The sequence below is a fragment of the Erinaceus europaeus genome, chromosome 12, assembly GCF_950295315.1.
Source record: "Erinaceus europaeus chromosome 12, mEriEur2.1, whole genome shotgun sequence".
Lineage (NCBI taxonomy): Eukaryota > Metazoa > Chordata > Mammalia > Eulipotyphla > Erinaceidae > Erinaceus > Erinaceus europaeus.
Window position 1 is genome coordinate 61000974 of NC_080173.1, and position 14939 is coordinate 61015912.

The window sequence follows — 14939 nt, forward strand, 5'->3', positions numbered from 1 at the left end:
GGCTAAGGGTAGGGTGATTATCTTAACAAATAATGATCCCTTTTGCTTGGTGTGTTTAAAAAATAGAGCCCCAATATTTGTGAATAGGGAGCTAATTAGATTTCTTCCAAAAGGACTAAAACAGATCAATGTAAATATATGGGTATAAATAACCCTCACAATTTCCTTTCTATAAGGAGATGTTTGTGCCAAGTTTTGTCCACTCATTGAGACACCCACTGCATGTCCTTAATAAGGGATTCAGTTCTACTATATTGTCATTTGCTGGTTGAAAATCTTTAGAATAGTCATAATTTTAGAACTGGCTAGTTTTAGATGATAGATCTATTGAGTTTGATTTCATATTTATCTTCCACTATCATCTTTTATTTGGACTATTGCTCTGACCTTTTGACTTATTTCATTTCCGTCATACAATTAGTTTCTACCAGAAAAGCACACTGTCTCTTAAAAGTTGTGCCTGGTTTAAATATCTTACTTGTTTAAGTTTATTCATTGATTTTTCTATAGCAGTTGGAATAAATTCTGTACCATTTATCCTGTTTAAGAGAGCTCTTTGGAGTCCAGCTGCAATGCCCTCTGTGACCTCAGTTCCCACCACTCCATTCACTCTATACACAGATCTGTGGACCCCCTGGTTTTCTGTTCTTAGAACATGCTAATCTAGCAAGCTGGGAATTTTCCAATACCAGAAATAGGCTTTTCTCACTTTCCCATAACTAGCTTCTCCTAAAATTTAGAGAAAAATGTTCTAATAAATGTTGGATTCAACAAGAGACCTTTCCTGACCACCTGATTATATACAAACTCTCTCCTCACTTCCAGCATTTTCCTCACATAACTCATTTTGTTAGGTTCTGGAATCCAAGGAAGACACCAAGAGACCAGAGTGATGTAAAAATACAAAGAGCCTTTATTGTTCTAGCCAGGCTAGGGCTGAAAAGACTGAGTGGCCGATGCAGCAGCTCTGTTAAGGCTTATATAGGGATCAGAATGAATAGTCTAAGTGACAAAGCTCAGGTCTACAAAGTAACTGCATGATAGTTTTACAGTTGTGGTTACCTGCATATGGGGGAAGTATGGGAGGTTTTTTTCAGGGTATTGTGATTATCTCTCTTCTTGACTTCAGGCTCTGGGGAGGTTTTTTTTTTTTTTTTCCACCATCTGGTCCTGTGGTTATCTCTTTCTCCCCAGGCTCAGAGTCTGTCTTGTAATTGCTTACTTAACCCTTGAGTTACTAGAGTCTAGGCTTACCTATCTTTTTTTTTTTTTTTTTTTAAGAAAGGATTAATTAACAAAACCAAAGGGTAGGAAGGGTACAACTCCACACAATTCCCACCAACCAATCTCCATATCCTACCCCCTCCCCTGATAGCTTTCTCACTCTCTATCCCTCTGGGAGCATTGACCCAGTGTCATTGTGGGTTGTAGAAGGTGGAAGGTCTGGCTTCTGTAATTGCTTCCCCGCTGAACAGGGGAGTTGACTGGTCAGTCCATACTCCCAGTCTGCCTCTCTCTTTCCCTAGTAGGGTGGGTCTCTGAGGAAGCAGAGCTCCAGGACACATTGGTGGGGTCTTCAGTCCAGGGAAGCCTGGCTGGCATCCTGATGACATCTGGAACCTGGTGACTGAAAAGAGAGTTAACATACAAAGCCAAACAAATTGTTGAGCAATCATGGACCCAAAGCTTGGAATAGTGGAGAGGAAGTGTTAGGGGGGTACTCACTGCAAACTCTAGTGTACTTCTGCTTTCAGGTATGTATCTTGCAGTAGTTTATGGATATGTGTGAAAATATGCTCTCTCTCACAGAAACTGGTGTATATCTAGGTTTTGGAACTTTGTTAGAAAGTGAAACACCTGGGATGGAATTAGAGTATACTATGAAAGGAAAGGTCTCACCCGAGTAATAAAGCTGAAAGGTTGTCATTCCACATGTGAAGTCTCTGGACACAGTCTGAAGTGAAGCATGTTGAGGTGGCCATCGTTGCATTGATTAGGTTGCGATCGGCAGATGCAATATTATTTGATATAGATTGGGAGAGGCTTACAGGAAAGTGGGCCCTATCCCAGGGTTCCAGGACTGGGGAAGTAGAGGCTCTATAGTGGAGATGTGAGTTTCCTGCTGTCTTAGGGTTCCAAAAGACAATCGATAGTTAATGTTATCATCACATTATTTGGTAATTGGGTTAACTTTGAAAAGTCCTTTTGTAAGGGTTTGCTGTACAGTACCCAGTATCTTGTATATAGCTGTGCTATTGGTTGCTTCTGATCTACTTGGTCTAGGCTTTTGAGAGAGTCTGCATATCAATTACACAGCCTATATATTGAAAAGATTCAGTTTGTGTTGTAAAAAACTTCGAGACATACAATTAATTTCCCCCCTCTCATATTAATTAACTAGTGATTTATATGACTACATTTTACTAGGAGTGTACATAAACACCATTCCCACCACCAAAAGACTGTGACCCATCCCTCCCACCCACTCCCACCCCCCACTGGCCCAGGAAGCTGCATGTCTACCCCTCACCACAGGGTTTTTACTTTGGTGCCCTACTTACAATTTGGTCAGGTCCTGCTTTAAGTTTCCCTTTCAGATCTTCTTACTCAACTTCTGTTGATGAGTGGGATCATCCCATACTCATCTTTATCTTTCTGACTTAGCTCACTTAACATAATTCCTTCTAGCTCTGTCCAAGATGGGTCAGAGAAGGTGGGTTCATTGTTCTTGATAGCTGCATAGTATTCCATTGTGTATATATACCACAGCTTTCTCAGCCACTCATCTGTTGTTGGGCACCTGGGTTGCTTCCAGGTTTTAGCTATTATGAATTGTGCTGCTATGAACATAGGAGTACACACCTCTTTTTGGTTGGGTGTTATGGAGTCCTTGGGGTATAACCCCAGGAGAGGAATTACTGGATCATATGGAAGGTCCATGTCTAGCCTTCTGAGAGTTTTCCAGACCTATCTCCACAGAGGCTGTGCCAATTTACATTCCCACCAGCAATGTTAAAGGGTTCCTCTGTCCCCACAACCTCTCCAGCATTTGTTGCTGCTGTCCTTTTTGATGTATGCCATTCTTACAGGAGTGAGGTGGTATCTTAGTGTTGTCTTAATTAGCATTTCTCTGACAATCAGACCTATTACCTATCTTTTAATCACCATTTTACATTTATTTTTCAGCTCAGCTTCTACAATTTATTTATTTATTTATCTTGATAGGAGTGAAGTTATCTCTGAGACTTCACTGTTCCTGGATGGCAGTTTTAGAGAAAAACAGTGAAGCAGAGAGAGAGGGAAATAAACTACAGTACCAGAGCCTCCTTTAATATAGTGGGGGCAGGACTTGAACCTGGGTTGCTATCCTACCGGCAGTGGTACACTACTGAAGTGAGCTATTTTGCTGGTCTACATACAGCCCTTCCTTTATCCTACTTAAATACTGGATAACATTTCTGTCACTACCACTGATGCCTACAGCCAAATGTAAGACCTCCACCTTTCTGTCTTCCCCTCCTCTCCCAATTTCTCTCTGTCCTATCCAACAACTAACAGTAACAACAAGGGCAACAAAATGATAAAGATGGCCTCCAGGAGCAGTGGAAACACATTGCGGGCACCACGCCCCAACGAGAACCCTGGTGGCAAATTTCATTTGCTTTTTCTTCCTGTGTCACCAAAACTACTCAGTGGGTGGTAGTGCATCCATCAGAACCCCAGTTGTTTTTTCATAGGCTGTGGGAGTCAGCTTTCTTTCAGTGGGAAGATTCATAGGTTCTTTCTGCCTGTTTTTTTCTTTTCTTTTTTTTTTTTTTTACAACAGTCTGGACTTTATGACTGTAAAGTCTGTGGTGTTCTGGAAGATTGCCGTCCTGATGTGCTAGCAGATGTCTACATGGACTTAAACTACAGAAAACAGTAGGACCCATGTGTTAAAGGTAAATGATATCTATGATTTTTACAAAATCCATCAGAAAGTAGAGTCTGCTATTAGTTCTATAGAGTGTTGTTTAATTTCTCATACATTACATTTTATTTTTAAATGTGCCAAAAACATCTTTAATATTTGTCTGAGAGACTGTCTCTGCTATTTCTAGGGTTAGCTCCTTCTATATTTACTCTTAAATCTACTCTTCTGTTTAGGTGAGGTCTATTTTGTTCTCCCTATAAGTTGATTCTTACCCCATGCACCTAGGGGATCATGGAAGACTCCTTGAAAGTAGTGTGGAAGCTTTATTTGGGAAATTGGGTCAAAGTTTTAGCAAGACAAATATGTGTTTTTTTAACTTTATTTTTATTTATTCACTGAAACAGAAATTCAGAGGGAAGGTGGGGTAGAGAAGGAGAGAGATACCTGCACACCTGCTTCACCACTCAAGAAGCTTCTTCCCTGTAGGTGGGAACTGGGGGCTTGAACCTGGGATCTTGTGCATTGTAATGTGAGTTCTTCACCGGGTGCACCACTACCTAGCTCCAGCAAGAACACATTTATGTTGGGTGTCAGAAGCAACTCAAAAGCATTCTAGACTGGGGAAATATCATGAATAGAGTCAAAACACATAGACTGGAATAATACGCTAACACAAAACAAAGATGAACTGTTAGTGATTTAGTGTTGCTGGTTTGTTATCTGAAGTTAGAATGGAAGGAATACCCAGCTCCCTTGGGACTGGAATGACTATCAAACTGTAGTCATCATGCTGTAAGTGAGGGCATTAAGTAGTGGATCCTTGAACCTCTTAAGCTGCATGTGACCTCAGCGACCTCAGCCCTAGTGAAATCAAACTGCAGAGCTATCAAAGGGTTACATACACTCTGAAGAACCCCTACTGTACCAGAATTTGTAGGCACAAGATGGAGTAAACCAATGCTAAAATAGGAAAAGGAAAAAGAATGCAGAGGTTCATAGCAGTAAAGTCAGTGGTATCTGGACACTTCTCATGGATGTCTTTCATAAGTTGGGGCCATGTTGGTAATTCTGAATATCTTTCCCATCTAGGAGGATGGTGACACCTTCCTTAGTGAGGAGGGCCTTGGTTCTGTCATGAGATACAGATGTTGCCCGCTAGCTACACATGTGGCTTTTATTTGGGAGAGAGTAATGTGAGGAAGCAGGCAGCCTAAACATCCCTTTTCCAGTCACAGTCATGGCTAAGGCATCTGACTTTGGGGCGTGGGGGTACTTACAGGGTTTCTGGTGAGTTGTGCTTGACTCCAACCTGTGGTGGGTGGCTAGCCCAGTGGCAACCACAGTTTGGCTTTTATAAAACAGAACAGATGTTCTAAAGCTAACTCTACTGTTGTATGTTCTTTGAGTTCCTTGAGAGTCTTTACTGAACCACTTTTCAGTCTAAACTTCTAAAGTGTCCAGATACACCATGCCAGAGCTATTCCAGAACTAGTCACCATGGCCCTGCTCTGCTCATTTGCTCCATCCTGAAATTCATGCTGAGCTCATCTTCTCCTAGCATGCAGTAAAGAAGAGGGAAGGATGGAGGGTCTGGGGGTGGGTGGGATTCTCAAAAACATTGAGATTCTGGTTTGAGAACTAGAGATTCAGTGTTGAACGGAAGTACTCACTCCTTCCTCCCTCTTTTCTTCCCTCCATTCCTCAATTCCTTCCTTCCTTCCTTCCTTCCTTCCTTCCTTCCTTCCTTCCTTCCTTCCTTCCTTCCTTCCTTCCTTCCTTTCAAAGACTGTCTCCAGCCTCCTGTGGCAGGCACCAGTAGACTGGCCAGTTTAGTTACTCACGATCTGCTTTTAATAGAATTTCTTTCAAAGCCTAACTAAATAGTACATTGGTCCCATAATATCTCCTCAGAACTCTATTGGTTGTTTGAGCCTTGTCAAATCCCTTAAATGACCATGCAGAAACTTTCTGCACAGCTCAACATTAGAGGGTGTGCTTGTCATTGAATTTCTTTGCTATCTTCCTCACCACCCACCCCCCACCTCTCTAAGAGTTTGGCTATTATTTGTATATTATAACATGATGAAGGAAATTTGGTCGCTGTAGCTATGGTCTGGTATAAAGAAACATGGGAGAGAGGGGCAGGTCGTGGTGCACCTGGTTAAGCATTGACATTACAGTGCACAAGGACCTGGGTTTAAGCCCCTGATCCCCACCTGCAGGAGGAAAGCTTCATGAGTGTTGAAGCAGGGCTGCAGTTCTCTCTGTGTCACTCTCCCTATCTCTCCCTCTTCCCTTTTTTTCTGTCTTTGTCCAATAATGATAAAAAAAAAAAAAAGAAATTAAACATGGGAAAGAAGGAAGAAACAGAGTATGCTACAGTTATGACGTGTTCTAGGGTTTAGAAAGCTTACCCCCCTCTCTGAAACCTTCATTCCCACCTGAGTGTGTAGTACTAGGTAACTGAAATCTAAAGGTAGCTGTGAAATATCAATGTGTCAAGAAACTTAGTAGCTGGTGAAGTGACTCACCAAGCTCTCACTCCCTCCCACCCACCCTCCCTCCCTTCTTCCTGCCCTTCCTTAGAACAAATATTGTCTCAAGGAAGAAATCTTAAGAGTTAGGCAACACAACTATTGGTACTGTAGTGCCATCTGGTGGCCACCTTGATTTTAAAAAACCTCTGAAAAAATGTATTTTCTCCTGCCTGATTTCACCTCATTGCATTTTATGTGAAAGTTTTGTTTGTGCTATATGATGGAGAAGATTTGATGACTTCTTTCATTTTTATTGTTTTCTTATAACTACTATACTCACCTCTGGGCATCTAGCTTTTGATACTTACAAAACCCACCTAACTTTTCCTTGAATCCTGTGCCTTAGGAGTTAGTAATTTCCCTAGAGGTCACTAGACTTCTTGTTAATTGAAGCAAAAGCATTTCAGATTCACTAACTGTTTTTGTCCTCCTTAGAACTCTATGAAGAAGAATGTGATGGAAAGAATGTGGTCTACTGGGAAGTCAATTACCCATTTCCCATGTCCAATAGAGATGTATCCTTTCCCAGATATCACTAATGCAATAGAACTGGACTTCCAGCAGGACTGGACTGGACTGTCCATATAGGTATTTGAGTCTTGCAGAAGAATCTGATAAAATCTGTTGCTTCTTATGTGACTTTATGAGATGTCAGAGTGCTTTTTCTAAACTAGCCCCATACGGAGAGTCTGTGAACATGTTGGCCACTGGAGGAGAGCTCTTACTTTTCTGAGATATCTTCTAGATTTTGGAATTGCTGGGTCACTGAATTGGGGTGGTCTATGAAGAATCTTTATAAAAGACATTTACTATATACTCAAAATCTTTAGAGGGATAAATGTGGACCCCAAAAGTGACTATGATAGAGAATGTTGAGATAGGGAGAAGTGGAACTCAAGAATCCCACTTTTACACCTTTTACCACCACCCCCCTGCCACTAAGTTTTAGTCAACCCCTCCTTTGGCTTAAAAGCAATCCTTTCTTGACTACCAGCTCTTCACAAGGAGTATATATTTCTTCTCAGTTTCAAACTTATCAAATGAAGTAGTTGAATGGAATGAAGAGATTCCTTCACTTCAGTTGCTCTGCGAGATAAGACAGCTCACTAGAACAACCACTTGGCTCTGCCTTACCATGGTGCCAGAGTTGGAATCTGGGGCCTCTGGTCCCTCAAGCATGAAAACCGTGTGCTCTAACTTTGAACTACCCTAGTCCTATTTAATCAAGTACGCATTTGTCTTCTCATGGCTTATGGCTTCCATGTAACAAACAAGACCTCTGCCCAGATGTTAGTATTTAGAAATTGGGGTGAGGGCAGAACAAAATGAAAGGAGTTTCATGCTTCTTAAATACTTATTCTGCTTCAGGCTTTCTTTCATAGTCCTTCTAAACCTGTCTAGTATGTAGTGTCGCTTCCCTCCTAGGTAGGGAAAATATCCTTGGGTGATTAACTAGCATGTGTCACCCAGCTGATTAATGACCAACTATGCAATATGCAGTAGAGCCTCCAAGGAGAAAGAAGCAGGAGTGACAGCTCAACCTATTAGGGCACTAACTGGAATTCCTGGTTGGCAAGATAACTCACTTGGATTGTGGAATTCCTTTACCACAAGTGTGACCCAAGTTCTTTCTCTATTTCTGTCCTTCTGTCTATAAAATTCAGCCTGGAGTAATATACAAGCAAATGTATGTATGGTGTGCCTTAATAAATCTTTTGTGAGAGAGAGTGAAAGAGGAGTGGTGGGAGAAGAGAGAGAGAGAAAGAATGATGGGGTCTGGGGGAATAATGGTTTCTTTCGCATGACTAAAAGCATCAGAGACTCATAATTTAGGCATAATTCATATTGACAATACCTGGCAGTGTGAGGTGAGGACATTGGGATGGTGAGTAAGGGAGTAGGTGCAAAGAAAACTTTATTGAACCACCTCCCTCTGCTCCTGATAGGAGCATCTTTCCTTCTGGGGGCATGCAACGTTGCTGGTGATGTCCTTGACTAGCCATGCAGTATGTCTACATGCGGGAGCGTCGAGAGCTGGACTGGGACGGACAGAAGGTTTATGTGGTCCTGGCAAAGAGCGTTGAGATGCCACAGTTTCCAGAGAAATCAGGTGTGGTCAGGGTGAAGCAGTATAAGCAGAGCTTGGCACTTGTGAGTGATGGCAAGAAGGGGAGCAGAGGTAAGTCAAGGCTATTCCCTTGAAGGCTTTGTTAACTCTGAAGCATGTTCAATATCTGAAGCTTATCCCAGAGATCAAAGAATGGGTATGGGGCACAACATAAACCAGTGAATACCTAGGAAGGGTCTTATTTCATCTCCCAGAAACTTAGCTGGAGAGCAAGGTGGGTATTTCTTTTCTTAATTTTTTCTTTTTTATTTATAAAAAGGAGACTTTGACAAAACCTTAGGATAAATGGGGTACAACTCCACACAATTCCCACAACCAGATCTCCGTATCCCATCCCCTCCCCTGATAACTTTCCTATTCTTTATCACTCTGGGAATATAGACTCAAGGTCATTGTGGGATGCAGAAGGTGGGAGGTCTGGCTTCTGTAATTGCTTCCCCACTGAACACTGGTGTTGACTGGTTGATCCATACTCCCAGCCTGCCTCTCTCTTCCCCTAGTATGGTGGGGCTCAGGGAAGCGGAGGTCCAGGACACATTGGTGGGGTTGTCTGTCCAGGGAAGTCTGGTCGGCATCATACTAGAATCTGGAACTTGGTGTCTGAAAAGAGAGTTAGCATACAAAGCCAAACAAATTGTTGAGGAATCATGGACCTAAAGGCTTGAATAGTGTAGATGAAGAGATGGGGGGTAGGGTACCTCCATTTTGTAGAGAGCTAGTAGGCATATTTTAGTTATATTCCAAAGGGCCTGTGGCTATACTTTTTGTGGGGTTTTGTTTGTTCGTTTGTTTTTATGAACCTGAAATCAGATATGCAGGTGGATCCAAGTTATTGTCTGGGGAAATGATGTCATGGCTGTCAGAAGGACCAGAAAGCTGTATCAATGGAGACAGTAGGTCCCAAATGTAAGAAAGGTATATAAATATTGTTAACTGTAAACCCAATCAATTTGATGTGATCTGGGGCCTTCGTTAGGATTTGGTGTATCATACCCAACATCACCATAATTTGTCCTTTGACATTATTTGTATATAGCTGTGCCACTGGTTGCTTCTGTTCTCCCTGGTCTAGGCTTTTGACAGAGTCAACATATCATAGCCTCAGCCTATGTATTAAAAAGACTCAGTCTTTGCTTTAAAAAATTTGAGACATACAATAAATTTTTTCCTTCTCATATTAATTAGTGATTCATGTGACTACAAAATAATAGGAATGTACATAAACACCATTCCCACCACCAAATGACTGTGTCCCATCCCACCCCTATACCCCTCTGCTGCCCCAGGAAGCCGAATATCCACCCTCACCCTCACCCCAGGGTTTTTACTTTGATGTCCTACTCCAGATTTAGTCAAATCTTTCTTATAGTTTCCCTTTCTGTCTACTTTCTCAGCTTCTACTGATGAGTAGGATCGTCCCATACTCATCTTTATCTTTCTGACTTAGCTCACTTAACATAATTTCTTCTAGCTCTGTCCAAGATGGGTCAGAGAAGGTGTGTTCACTGCTCTTAATAGCTGCATAGTATTCCATTGTGTATATATACCACAGCTTCCTCAGCCACTCATCTGTTGTTGGGCACCTGGGTTCCTTCAATGTTTTAGCTATTATGAATTGTGCTGCTATGAACATAGGTGTACACATATCTCTTTGGTTGGGTGTCATGGAGTCCTTGAGGTATATCCCTAGGAGAGGAATTACTGGGTCCTATGGAAGGTCCATGTCTAGCCTTGTGAGAATTCTCCAGACTGCTCTCCACAGATACTGGACTAATTTACATTCCCACAAGCTGTGCAGAAGGGTTCCTCTGTCCCCACAGCCTCTCCAGCATTCATTGCTGCTGTCCTTTTAGATGTATGCCATTCTCATAGGGGTGAGGTAGCATCTCAATGTTGTCTTTATTTGCATTTGTCTGATAATCAGCGACCTGGAGCTATTTTTTATGTGTTTGTTAGCCTTTTGGATCTCTTCTGTAGTGAATGTTCTGTTCATATTCTCTGCCCATTTCTGGATGGGGTCATTTGCGTTTTTGTTGCTAAGTTTGCTGAGCTCTTTGTATATTTTGGTTATTAGTCTCTTGCCTGATGTATGAATGTGAAGATATTCTCCCATTCTCTGAGAGGTCTCTTTGTTTGTGTGATAGTTTCTTTGGCTGTGCAGAAGCTTTTCAATTTGATGTAGTCCCATTGGTTTATTTCTGCTTTACTCTTCCTTGCAACTGGGTTTGTTTCATCAAAGGTGTCCTTGAGGTGTAGGTGGGAAGGGTTCCACCAATGTTTTCCTCTAAGTATTTGTTAGTTTCTGGTCTAACATCCATGTCCTTGATCCATCTGGAGCTGATTTTTGTTTCTGGTGAGATAAAGTGGTTCAGTTTCATTCTTACGCATGTTTCAACCCAGTTTTCCCAGCACCATTTATTGAAGAGAGTTTCCTTTCTCCATTTAATACTTTGGGCCCCCTTATCAAAGATTAAATGTCCATCGGTGTGGGGGTTTAGTTCTGGGCTTTCAATTCTGTTCCACTGGACTGTGTGCCTATTTTTGTTCCAGTACCAGAAGGACCAGAAAGCTGTATCAGTGGAGACAGTAGGTCCCAAATGTAAGAAAGGTATATAAATAGTTAACTGTAAACCCAATCAATTTGATGTGATCTGGGGCCTTTGTTAGGATTTGGTGTATCATACCCAACATCACCAGGCTGTTTTGATGATAATGGCCTTAAAATATAGTTTGAGGTCTGGGAATATGATGCCTCCATTTCTGTTTCTTTTCCTCAAGATGGTTTTGGCAATTCTAGGTGTTTTATGGTTCCAGATAAATGATTGTAGTGTTTGTTCTATTCTCTTAAAGAAGCTTGGTGGAACTTTGATGGATATTGCATTACATATGTATATGGCTCTGGGGAGAATATTCAATTTGTTGATATTCTTCCAATCCATGAGCATAGAATGTCTTTCCATTTCTTGGTATCAGTTTCTATTTCCTTGAATAGTGACTCATAGTTGTCAGTATATAAGTCTTTCACTTCTTTAATCAGCTTTAATCCTAGGTATTTTATTGATTTTGCTGCAACAGTAAATGGGAGTGATTTCTGGATGTCTTCTTCTTCAGATACAGTGTTTGCATTAGGAAATGCCACTGATTTTTATACATTGATTTGTAGCCTGTTACCTTGCTATATTGCCTAATAACTTCCAGTAGTTTCCTGCTGGATTCTTTAGGTTTTTCTATGTATACTATCATATCATCTGCAAATAGTGAGAGCTTGAGTTCTTCCCTTCCAATCTGTATTTCTTTGATTTCTTTCTCTTGCCTGATTGCTATGGCAAGTACTTCCAATAGTATGTTGAAGAGTAATGGTGATAATGGACAGCCCTGTCTAGTCCTGTATCTGAAGGTGAATGTTTTCAGCTTCTGTCCATTGAGTATGATGTTGGCTGTATGTTTGCTATATATGGACTCCACTATCTTGAGTAATTTCCCATCTATTCCCATTTTTGTAGGGTTTTGAGCATGAATTGGTGTTGGATTTTGTCAAAGGCTTTCTCTGCATCTATTGAGATAATCATATGGTGTTTGGTTTTGCTTTTATTGATGTGGTGAATGACATTGATTGATTTACGTATGTTGAACCAGCCTTGCATTCCACTTGGTTGTGATAAACAGTCTCTTTGATATACTGCTGTATCCGGTTGGCCAGGATCTTGTTTAATGTTTTGGCATCTATGATCATCAGAGAAATTTGTCTGTAGTTTTCCTTTTTTGTTGTGTCCCTATTTGTTTTTGGTATCAGGGTGATGTTGGCTTCATAGAAGTTGGAAGGGAGTGTTCCTGTTTCTTCGATCTTGTGGAAGAGCTTTAGAAGTATAGTATTAGCTGTTACCTGAAGGTTTTGTAGAATTTGTTTGGGAAGCCCTCTGGTCCAGAACTTTTGTTGTAAGATGGGTATTTCAATCCAACTTAGCCTCATCTTTACAGACTCTTACATTGTTCAAATGAAACCAGGACAGCTCAGTGAATCAGGGGGGTTAGAAATTCACTTCAGGTGAGGGTGGATGAGAGAATAGATTTGATTATTTGTGAGGACACTGATTTGACTCACTATAAATCCAGAGATTGAGAATCTGTCTGCCTTGATTTCCACCCCTACTCTCCCCCACCCTGAGAAATTCTGAGAGAAGAACATATAACCACTTGTTTTTCTAGAAAACTCTCAAGTAGCACTTGCTTGTTCTTTAATAAATAGCAAAATGTGTTGATAGCTATATTTTTAAAAATATACACGTTAAGTTACTAAGGAAAGACCACTTGAATTATATGTTAGAGTCTTATTTTCTGGGTCTTCTGAAAGTTCAGAGTTTTTTGTTCAATCTTTTAACATTTTTCCTCTTTCTAAATTGCCCTTTCTTTTTCCCTCTAGTTTTCATACATTACTCCAATATCCCGGGTTATCCGGGTATTCCGTCGTCCCCGAACATTACCTATCTTACTAAGGTGAGATCCCTAGAGGTAGGAGGGGAAGTGTGTTTGATATATGTTGACTTAGGCCACAGGGCTTTCAGGCTGAAGACGCAGGCTGTCACAGGCCTAATGAGACTCTTTTATGAAACAGCTTGACTGAGTGACTATAGTAAGGGTTGGGGTTGCCAACACCCAGGATGGAGGCTGGGACAAAAGACAAAGAATTCTTAGCTGGAATGCCAGCCCCTCCCTGCTAATGCCTAGAGACCCTGCCAGGATCACTCTCTGTAGTGATCTAACAATTGTCCGCTCCTCCTAGGAACAATGATGCCTTTGGACCATGTATCTGCTTATGTGGAGTAAAACAGATTGAACTGGCTTAGGGAATAGCAGATGAATCCATGCCTGGTAGATACCTATTGTTTATCATGGCTTATTTGTGTGTGTGTGTTTGTTTGTTTTGGTGTGTGTGAGAGCACAAATGCGTGCAAGCATATGCATGGAAAAAGACCTGCAGTGGTATCTTGGGTCATAGGAGACTGATTGCCTGGGGAACTGCTTTGTCCAAGTCCTACCTATTTACTGATTGGAGGCCTCACTACATCCCCAGGGAATCAAACACACAAAATTTTGTATCCTGGCCTGCTTCTAACTGCCTGTATTACCATTAATTCTTCTTCCATTCTTAAAATTAGGAGGGGTATTAGTTATCTCATAGAATAGGAATAAATTAGATAGTTTTGGGAGAAAATCATACATAGTGCTTATTACTAAGTGATAATATACCCCTTTCTTGCCTCCAAATCCTTACCACTTTTGAATTCAGTAAGACAAATAGAATATTGTCTCATCCCCTTCACTTCCCATTTCTTTGGAAGAATCCCACAGCACATCCCAATCCTACCTACATCCCACAGGAAAAATGTTTTCTTTCTCTTTTCAAAAAACAGTGTCTCAGACATGTCTTTAATTTTTATGAGCAAAAGACAAAAATATAACACACCGACTTACAGTTTGGATTCACCTATAGCTTGGATCTTAATTTTGTCTTTATCTGTGGCAATACTCTTTTGTAATTGGGTCAAAGGCTCTATTTCATTATTCCCCAAATCATCTTTATTTACCTATTGCCACATCTCAGAGAATCATAAGTAGTTCTTCTGTGAGCAGAGAAATGTCTTTCTCATATATCTTTTTTTTTTGCAAGATCATATAACTTTTACTCTTATTTTTTTATTATGCAAAACAATGTTATCAACTATTGTCAGCATGTTATACAGTAACACTTTTTTGCCATTTTCTTAAATTTGTAATTTATAGTGGTTTACAAGTTTATAAGATTACAAGGTAAATTTCCACATCACACCCACCACTTTAAAGGATAACCACCATAATTCTCACAAAGGCTTAGGGAGAGTTTATTACTTCTAGTTGTGACCATCTCTTTTGCTTTGCAGCATGATGTTACCACCTTTATAAATGAGGTGGAAAAAGCCTGTCGTAATTACCGCAAGAAAACCTAAGAAAAGGACTTCCAAACCTGTATCTGTGGAATGATATCTTCAGAAGCGCCACAGCCACTCCCTCCCACACTCAGAGGCCTGCACATGATACAGCACGTCGTTCCTGTGTGTGTTTGCACGACTCGCCCTCCTGCTTCCTTTCCCAATCTCCCTGCCTGGGGACAGGCTGCCTTCTTGCACTATTGACTATGGGTCAGATTGGGAAAACCTTTGCTTATTTATTTTTAAAAAGGGAAGTCCTCAATAGGGAACACAATCATTCCATTGTGCTATTTTAAGGGAATGGGGGGCGGGTGAAGGGACAACAACAAAACATAGACTGGCTGATCCCTGGCAAGCTGGCTCCTTCCCAGAATGTGATTTCTTACCAGCAAAGA

The 14939-nt window shown here is 41.0% G+C and overlaps 1 pseudogene; it reads left to right on the forward strand.

The window, feature by feature from the left end:
* Positions 1-3695: 3695 nt before the first annotated feature.
* Positions 3696-14939, forward strand: part of LOC132541974 (phosphatidylcholine transfer protein-like) — a 38151-nt pseudogene continuing 26907 nt past the window's right edge.